The sequence below is a fragment of the Argiope bruennichi genome, chromosome 10, assembly GCF_947563725.1.
Source record: "Argiope bruennichi chromosome 10, qqArgBrue1.1, whole genome shotgun sequence".
NCBI classification, from domain to species: domain Eukaryota; kingdom Metazoa; phylum Arthropoda; class Arachnida; order Araneae; family Araneidae; genus Argiope; species Argiope bruennichi.
The window spans coordinates 43,867,464-43,876,944 of NC_079160.1; the positions used below are offsets into that span (position 1 = coordinate 43,867,464).

The 9,481-nt window shown below is 29.9% G+C and overlaps 1 non-coding gene across 1 annotated transcript; it reads left to right on the plus strand.

Moving 5' to 3' along the window:
- The first annotated feature begins 1,387 nt into the window (after positions 1–1,387).
- On the plus strand, positions 1,388–1,469 carry Trnas-aga (transfer RNA serine (anticodon AGA)). Its single transcript has one exon. It is a non-coding gene; the product is annotated as a tRNA-Ser (tRNA).
- Positions 1,470–9,481: the final 8,012 nt, after the last annotated feature.

Sequence of the window (9,481 nt, forward strand, 5' to 3'; positions counted from 1 at the left end):
TATCTCATTCAGGGGAGAGAAACAAAAGGATGAGAGTCATTTTAGGTCATTCTTTGACCTTGATTTTCGCTCTATTAGATACTTTTTTTTCATTTTTTTTTACTTGTATGTGAGTATCGAGTCGTTTCTGACCGTATTATTTTAATTCAGTCCGCGAGTAATCTGAGTTTATTTTATAGTTAAATGTAAACAACTCCTCCTTTTATCTTTCCTCTCACCCCTATTTTGACAAATGAAACCCATCTTAACGCATGCGCAAAAGTGCGGAGGGATTTAGAATCCATTGGCAAACAATAAGATGAAAGCTATAGCATTCAGCCTAAGGAATATATTACCTTCGAAAAACCGTTAATGTATTCGAGAAATTAAAACAAATGGATTGGATAGAAATTTATAATAATTACTTTAGAAGTTCTTTTGTTGAAATATTTAATAACACTTGGTTGAATTGTGGTGAGTTTTTTTTTTTTTTTTTGAATAAAAATCACTAGAATTTAACAAAAACGAGATACGTAATCGTCTTAAATAAGTATCTAAAAGAGCATTCCCATTTTCGATTAAAAAGATTTTTTTGTTTAAATATTTGATTATGATGAATGATATTTCCATAAAAATTTGCAGCATCATAGAATACCGATATCTGAATATTTTTAATTGATATTTATATGCAATGTTTGCGAATACACTTAAGAAGTCTACAGAGTAGCTAATTGCTACTTAAATACAACGTTTTAAAAGTATTATATAATTCGGAATTGTTAAAAAGCATAGCATGTATTTATATAAATATTAATAACAAAGCGCATGCAATTATATAAAATAATTGAAAAGGTTGTAAATAGAAACGGAGTTTGGGGGCAAAAGGTTTAATACTAAAAAGATTTAAAATAGAATTAGAATGAAAATTTTTGCAAATCCCACACTTCTCGTGAGAAAAAGACAAACAAACATCAAAATGGAGAAAACATATTGCATTTAAATATATTTCACCTTTTCACCTTTCATATATATTTCAAAGGTAATTATTCTAAACAAAAATAAAAAATTCAAGTCATCAAATGTTTTAAAGAGGGGAAAAAAAGGAGTTATCAAGTAGCAGACTTGTTTATTACTTGTACTGTATTATTAAAAAAGAAAACACTTTTTATTTCTAATAATATATATGACAGTAAATACACAAAAAATAACGCCTTCAAGCAATTAAAAAAAAAAGGGAAAAACGTTATTTATGCACGCGATCATGGCGCCATCTATCGAAAATTAATAAATAAGTAAAAAAGTAGCAACTCGGGAGAAAATAATATTTCATTGAGAACTGCATATGCAAATTCATCAAATATTTGGTTTATGATGAAATCTTAGGACAGGTGAGTTACAGGTTATCGTAGTAGTCGTGGCCGAGTGGTTAAGGCGATGGACTAGAAATCCATTGGGATCTTCCCGCGTAGGTTCGAATCCTACCGACTACGAAAAGTTGTTATTTTTCTATAACTTGTTAGTTTCACTTTTGCAGAAATGTTATTTTTGAATTGGTTTTTTTCAAACTATTTCTGATGAAGTTATGAAATTTTATACAATTGTATCTAATCGATAGCAAACTTTGATTTGATATTTTCTGAACTTAAATATCATTTAATCAAATAATTCAATAAAATTTCGATTACATGCAACTGGTAATTATTGGCAGTGTTATTTATAATAATAGATTAATTAATTAAAGAATAAAAAGTAGAAGATAATTTAAAAGAAATTCTCTTTTCTTAATTCAATAATAAATGGGCGTTTTCAAAACTTGTTTTATTGATTTCATTTTATCACTTTTTCCCACCATTTTGTGAGATTCTAGATCTTGAAGCGGATAAATCGAAAAATTCGTAAATTATAAGGAAAATCTTTGCAATCTAAAAATATAAACATTACGAATTTGTTTATATATAAGAATTCAGACAAAAGACAATATATTTTCATCAACATATAGTATATATTATAAAGCCTGAAATCAGAAGGAAATTTTGTATGTATATTTATGAAAGAACTTTGAAGTTCATGTTCATAATGCTATAATAAATAATATACATAAAATAATAATAAAATTAATATAAACATATATATATATTATATATATATATAATGCATAATAAGCTAAAATATATTTTTTGAAAATTAAATGGTTACATTAAATCCTAAAAATGACTATTTTATGTTTTGGAATATAGAAATAGCATTATTTTACATCTGTTGCCCACCTATGACCAGCGCTCAAAATATCACTGTTCCTGTCTCCTCCCTCCCCCTCATACCTTTCTCTTTATGTCACTGATTATTGCTGCCCAATCAAAAATGAATCTAATTCAAATAGAATGAAATCATTGAGAGCTTAATCTAGAAATTACGATTTTATAACAAAACGTAACACAAGGGCAATGTACTGAGATCTCTCATAATGACTTAAAATTTTAAAATTCCAAAATTGTCAGTTTTTTTGATATTATAAAAGAAATTAAAATTTATAAAATATATTAAACGTATATGTTAAAGGTTATGTTATTAAAGAATAAAATGCTGAAAATAGGTTAGCTATTTTATTATGACTAAAAGAAACTTTTAATCGTCATAAAAAGTATGCAACAATATCAGTGTTAAACAGCATGCCTTAAAAAATATAACAGCATGTTTTATAAATTAAAATGACTACCTCGACCCTCGGAAGGCACACGGAAAAATCTGAATGACCTGACGGCCGCGACAGCAATTCTGGCGGGAATTGTGGTTGAGTTCTAAAGGCAATCACCAGCAACCCGTACACCTGTACAATCCGTCCCTTGGGAAGTACGTACCATCATCGATGGGAGGAGCGAATCCGACAAGGGAGCGAGTACCTACCACCATGCCAGAAGCTTATCCACACTTACGAGGGTCTTCCATTGGGAGAATATAACTTCTACAAGAGAATTTCAAACCGACAGAACCTCTCAAGATATACAATTTCTGCTATTTTGATTAGCCTTTTATTGAAGAGAAATGGCAAATGATGAAATATGGGAAAAGCGGTATAAAGAGTTTGTCAATTGATTTTTCCATCTTCTGCTTGAATTTTTCACCTATTATTTTCAAATTTTCACTTTATTTAATAATCCTATTAAAGAGAAATGATGAAAAACATGATATTAAATACAGAAAAAGAAAAATTTATTAGGAACTTACGCAACTGGAAATGAAATATCCGCAACTTGAAAAATTTCACTTCGAATTAAATTAATTTTTGCAGAAAAGTCGAAAAAACGATATTTTATTTACAAATAATAAATCTTTTTATGGAAACGGAATACGAAACCGATCCTATATATGATAAATACCAAAACTGAAAATATTTTAAAGCCTTCATCTTCTTTAGATTGTCCATTGCAAAATGTTCTATAAACGTTCTTTTACTCAGGTAATTTTTGGAAGTGAAATAGGAAACTTTGTCTTCGGAGAATGTTCTTATTAGAATAAACGCGGGTGGAAAATTCAGGGAGAGGTAGTCTAAAGAAAGAATTAATTAGCGTACTTTGTACACTAGCCATTTTAATTAAGGATTAACCTAGATATTGAATAATGTTTTTTTTTTTCCAGCTTATCTCTTTGGTTATTTTTGGCAAACCCCTTGTTGAGTAAATTTGAGCGAAATCTTTAGGCATGGAGTTGAAATCGATTATATGAACATAAAAATTCTTTGAACTTCGCAAGCGAAATAGTCACATTTTGTATTAACAAATCAAAGTTAATATTCAAAGCTTGCATTGATTGGATATTCTTCCTAAATATACAGTGGCTCAAAAAATTGAGAGTACACCTTACTTTTACTTGATAAATCCGACTTTCAATATAAATAACACATTACCGGGAAGTGCAAACATGTTTTTATTTTTACACATAACAAATGGTTTAATTTAGAGTAAAAATAAAGAAAAACCAATGGAAAACTTCTAAACTGAAAAGCTTCAGAAGTATTTTAAATAAACATACGCAGAATTTTGCCTCAAAAAATTGAGAATACACCACTGAAATTCTTGTAATATCTCGCATAGAAAGAACGTGTCAGTATTTAGTTGCATGTCTTTTGGCTTTTATAATGAACTCTAAACGTCGTGGTACCGATTCGACCCATTTTTGGTGGTATCTGAAGATATTTTACCCAATTCTTCTTGCACCACTCGTTTTAAATGGGTTTTGTTTCTAATTTTGTGTGTTTGGACCACTGGTTCGAGTGTGGTCCATAGATATTCAATGGTATTGATGTCGGGGTACTCTGGTGGTGTGTGTAACTGCTGTTTACAATAAAAAAGACACCATATTTTGACGCTACGTGCATTTTGTTTGGGGTCGTTGTCCTGCTGGAAAATGGAATTTCCATCTAAACTCAAATGTTTAACATTTTCCTTTAGATTGCTGCGACTATATGATTAATCCAACTTGTTGCAGAAACTTTTCAAATCATAAGCAGAAGTGTAGGTGCTGAAACTGGGCGAAATGCCATTAGACAAGCTGGATATAAAAGTCGCATTGTTAGAGAGAAACCGTTTATCAGCTTGCAAATTCAGAAAAAGCATTTGAAGTTTGCAAAAACTCATCAATTGAAGACCAATATCTATGGAAAAAAGCTATACTTAGTATTAAAAGAAAACTCGACATTTTTGGCAGTGACAGCCATAATACTGTATGGAGAAAGACTGATACTGCTTTGGATCCAAACAATTTACATCCTACAGTTAAACATGATCGTGACGCCGTCATGATTTGAGGTTGCAGGGCTTCATACGGGGTAGGAAATTTAATTTTTATAGACGACATTGTAAACGATATGGTTTTCTTGGATATACTTCGCAGCAATCTGAAGCAAAGTGCTAAAAATTTGCCTTTAGATAGAAATTTTATTTTCTAGTAGAACAACGACCCCAAACAGAATGCACGTAACGTCAAAATACGATGTTTTTTATTGTAAACAGCAATTGAACACACCACCACAGTATCCCGACATCAATACCATTGAATATCTGTGGACCACACTCGAAGCAGTGGTCCGAACACACAAAATTAGAAACAAAACTCATTTAAAACAAGTGTTGCAAGAAGAAAGGCGCAAAATATCTTCAGATACCACCAATAATAGGTCGAATCGCTACCATGCGTTTAGAGGCCATTTTAAGAGCCAAAAGACATGCAACTTAATAGTGACACTTTGTTTCTATGCGTGATATTACATACATTTTATTGGTGTATTCTCAATTTTTTGAGGCAAAATTCCACGTATGTTTGTTTAAAATGCTTCTGAAATTTTTCTATATAGGAGTTTTTCGTTGATTTTTCTTTATTTTTACTCTAAATTAAACCATTTGTTATGTGTAAAAATAAAAACAGGTTTGCACTTCCCGGTAATGTGTTATTTACATTGCAAGTCGGATTTATCAAGTAAAAATAAGGTGTACTCTCAATTTTTTGAGCCACTGTAAATGCATTAAGATTTTACAATATCTATTTAAAGAACTTTCGTTTAACGGAGTTTGCTACATAATGAAATCTTTCACAGAACCTTCAATTTAAATGCTATATGTTATTTATTACGAATAGTATGAAAGACTAACATAAAAGTTTTATGATTTTTCTCCCAAATTTTCGTTTCGACGCAACAGTTCATGACTTCACGTTTGTCTTGAAATTCACAAAAAAGTCTGCAAACATTGGAGCTGTTGCAGAAAGTTAGAGCAAATTTTCTTCGCAGAGACATTTTGATTGCTGACTAATCTAAGAATCATGACATTTTTCAAATGTTACGATGTGTAATGAAAACACCATCGAGAACGATGAAGATGATAATAAAAAAGGTTAATAAAAAAACTCCACTTTAAAAAATGCTAAGTATTTAATGCCAATACAAAAGAAATTACAGTTTCAAGAATATTATACAAGTGGTAGGTTTCAATCTTTATAAAAGTATGGAATTTTTTAAAATGAAAAATAGTTTTTTTATAATTAAGTTATTTAAAATAGGACTGAAAATTACTTCACAAATTTCTGTTCCATGAATTTTCTTTATAAAGAAGTTTTCCTTAATAGAACGATGAGATTATTAAATAAAACCTCAACAATATTTCAAAAATCCAATCCGAGAAATATTATCGTCTGCCAAAATTCAAATCTAATTCATAACTAAACATTCTCAGTTTTAAATTCGTTTCATTCTGATTGGAGGAAATTGAATTCTAGATATTAAATATAGCGATCAAGATAAAATAATTTTAATATGATGATTTTTAAATTAGTACATGAACTGGAATGTTTCACGAATTTTCTTTATAAAGAAATTTTTTTTTAATTGAACGATGAGATTATTAAATAAAATTTCAGCAGCATTTCTAAAATTCAATCCGATAAATATGCAAATATAAATTTATAAATTAAACATTCTCAGTTTTAAATTCATTTCATTCTGATTGGTGGGAATTAAATTCTGCGCATTAAAGATAGTGATCAAGTTAAGATAATTTTGATGACTGCTAAGTTAGTACGTGAACTGGAAATCTGCATACGTAAAGCAATTAACCCATATTTCATTCGATTGCGACTTTCGCGCGAAAAGAGTGTCACTTCTGTTTCGACGAGGAAACCACAAAACGGACGAACTCAGTGTTTTATCTGACAAAAACGGATATCAAAGGAAGTATATAGGGAGAAAGTCTCTCTAAACAGGAAAAGAAATGATAATGACTCAGAACAATTCGAGCAGACGTGTATTTAGACTTCTTATGGCAGTGAAATGTATAAATTTCTGGATGGTCACCTTGTGTCTTTTTTTTAAATATGTCACTTTATTTATTTATTTATTTTTTCCGTTTGAAAATCTAGGTTGATGGTAATTAGTGAAATTTTGAAATTCATACAGGATCCTGTATTTGAAATTATACGAAATTTAAACCTAATGTTTCGAAAATGTATTATTTTTAATAATTTATATTTGGAACGGTTCGGCAGATCCCCCCCCCCCTTATTTCATAAATTTTTATGAATATTTAAATGTAAAAAGAAAAATGCATCATAAAATTGCTTAATTAAGTTTGATCATCGTTATTATTATTATTATTATTATAAGCCACCTATGGGGATCAACTATATTAGCTGTATTTAGTTTCAATTAAATTTCTTAGGCATGGCGTTTATGATTCGATAAAGGATTAATTTGATAAAAGATTTTTAGACCTAAAAAAATTATCATTTTTTTAAGAATGTCTTATTTTAATTGTCTTTTACTTGTTTTGTTTATTGAGTTCATAATTCCATCCTAACAGAGCCAAGACCCATGGCATCGTAGTTCTACAAGAAGAAATATGTTTTCGCGATAAAGTATCGCCACTTTTTGATTCTTGATATAAACTACCCTAATATTAAGCACGATTTTGGTTTCGTTGAATTTAAGATGTCTGATTGGGTTAAAAAAAGATTTTTCAAAAAAAAAAAACTATTATTATGTGATGTTTAATTTATTATTTATTAATACAAAGATAAAATGATGAATAAAAATGAAATTATGTAACTATAATATAGCTTTTGAAGAAAAAGCATATTTTGGTGTAAATTTTAGTATTTATTTACAAAAACTAGGATATTAAATCCAATCAAAAGCACCTTACCTGAGAAAAATGTTTTCTTATATAAAGATGATTAAAAGATCATGTTCATTTGAAGATTTATTTTTGTACAGGGCAAAATTAGATTCCGGAAATTAAATGTACTATCTCTCGTCAGATTCTTGCGTTCCATTTACCAGAATCAAAAATAATTACTGAAATATGTTATAAACGCATATAACATTTCTCAAATAATTTGTGATATTTAATAAATCTCTTAAAGGCCTTTTAAAACTTTACGCAGAGCTGTTGCTATTAGTTTAAACCTTTTTCCATATATGCAGTGGAGTTGCAAGCAGGGTGTGGAGATGCCTATTCACCGAAAGTGATTATTAGGGTTGCTCTCCAGAAAAGGTACTATCCAGGGCCGGACTAAGCCTAATTGGGACCCAGGGAAAAAGCTTCTTTGGGACCCCGCTCTGCTTTGCTACTTCAGTAATCAAGAACTGAACTTTATGGAGTATTTAAATTTTTCACCTCATTATAGATATATAATAATAAGATATAAATATTTTTCGTTAATTATTTCAAAATGCTATTTAAACTTAAAACACTCTTAATCTTAACTCGAAATACCGCATTTAATCACACAATTTAACCTTTTCTAGGGCCGTGGGAAGTATGCTTCCCACCAAATTTATCAATGTTTGTATGAAATTATGTAGGTTGGCATCAGTTCCGACAAATTTTTTTAGTATAACAGAAACTAAGATGCTTCAGTTCTTTATCTCAGACAAAATGATGTGTTTTGATTTGTTACTTAATTATTAATTAACCAGATTAATTAATTAATCAAATTAAATTTATCTAATAAGCTAAATGAATCCCTTTTCTTATTCTAATTTCAAGCCTAAAAATATTTTAACATAATATGACTAGAAAAAAATGGCCCTTTAAAGGGTTAAAATGCAATCTGACAAAAACGAAATATAGATTTTTTGTGTGTGTGTATGTGTTCATACGATAGATTAATGAAGAAGCTAACATAAAACTGACGGATTTTACACTGTACTGATTGATATGTTTAAAAAAAGTTCATAAAAAAGTTTAGAAAAGTAAGCAAACATAAAATAAACTTTCTATTCGATTTGGGGCCCACCACTGACATGGGGCCCGGAGCAACTGCCCCGTATGCCTCTGCCTTAGTCAGGCTGTGGTACTATTTCTGCCCCCCACCCCTCCTCGAGCATAAAATTATGGAATTTGGCACAGCCTATGATCACCACGAGCGCAGATTTTTTAATTTTGTGTGTTTTATGGAACATGTGTAAATCCAATATAAGGTATTGGAGAACAATGGTTACGAAATATCGGTTTTCGGCGCAAACCTAACTTGCAATCATTTGCGATTTTTGCTGGCGTTGATCACTGGCATGCGACTAATACTGAATTACCAGAAAATCGAATATGTAATAATGAAACCTTTTATCCGGCCGATGAAACCAAAATTAGACACAGAACTATCATTTTAATAGTAACATCATAAACTAAATTATATTTATTTGTCATTGCGTTTTCCTCTATAATTGAAGATATGAATCGAATTTAAAACAATATTCACATTTACATGTTTATGAGATTACAGATCGATCCCTTGGAACGGATTTGATGCCAAATATGATTCATATCTATAATTAAGAAGAAAAATCTATATTCCAAATTTTATCCATCTAGCTCTCTTCGTTTTGTAGTTCTCGTGTTAAAATATATTCGAAAAACTGGATAAACAAACTTCCGAGGAACGGATTTCGTTCGAAATTTGACAGAAATCTGAAAATTGGTTTAAAAAAAATCATACCAAATTTCATCCTGGCTCA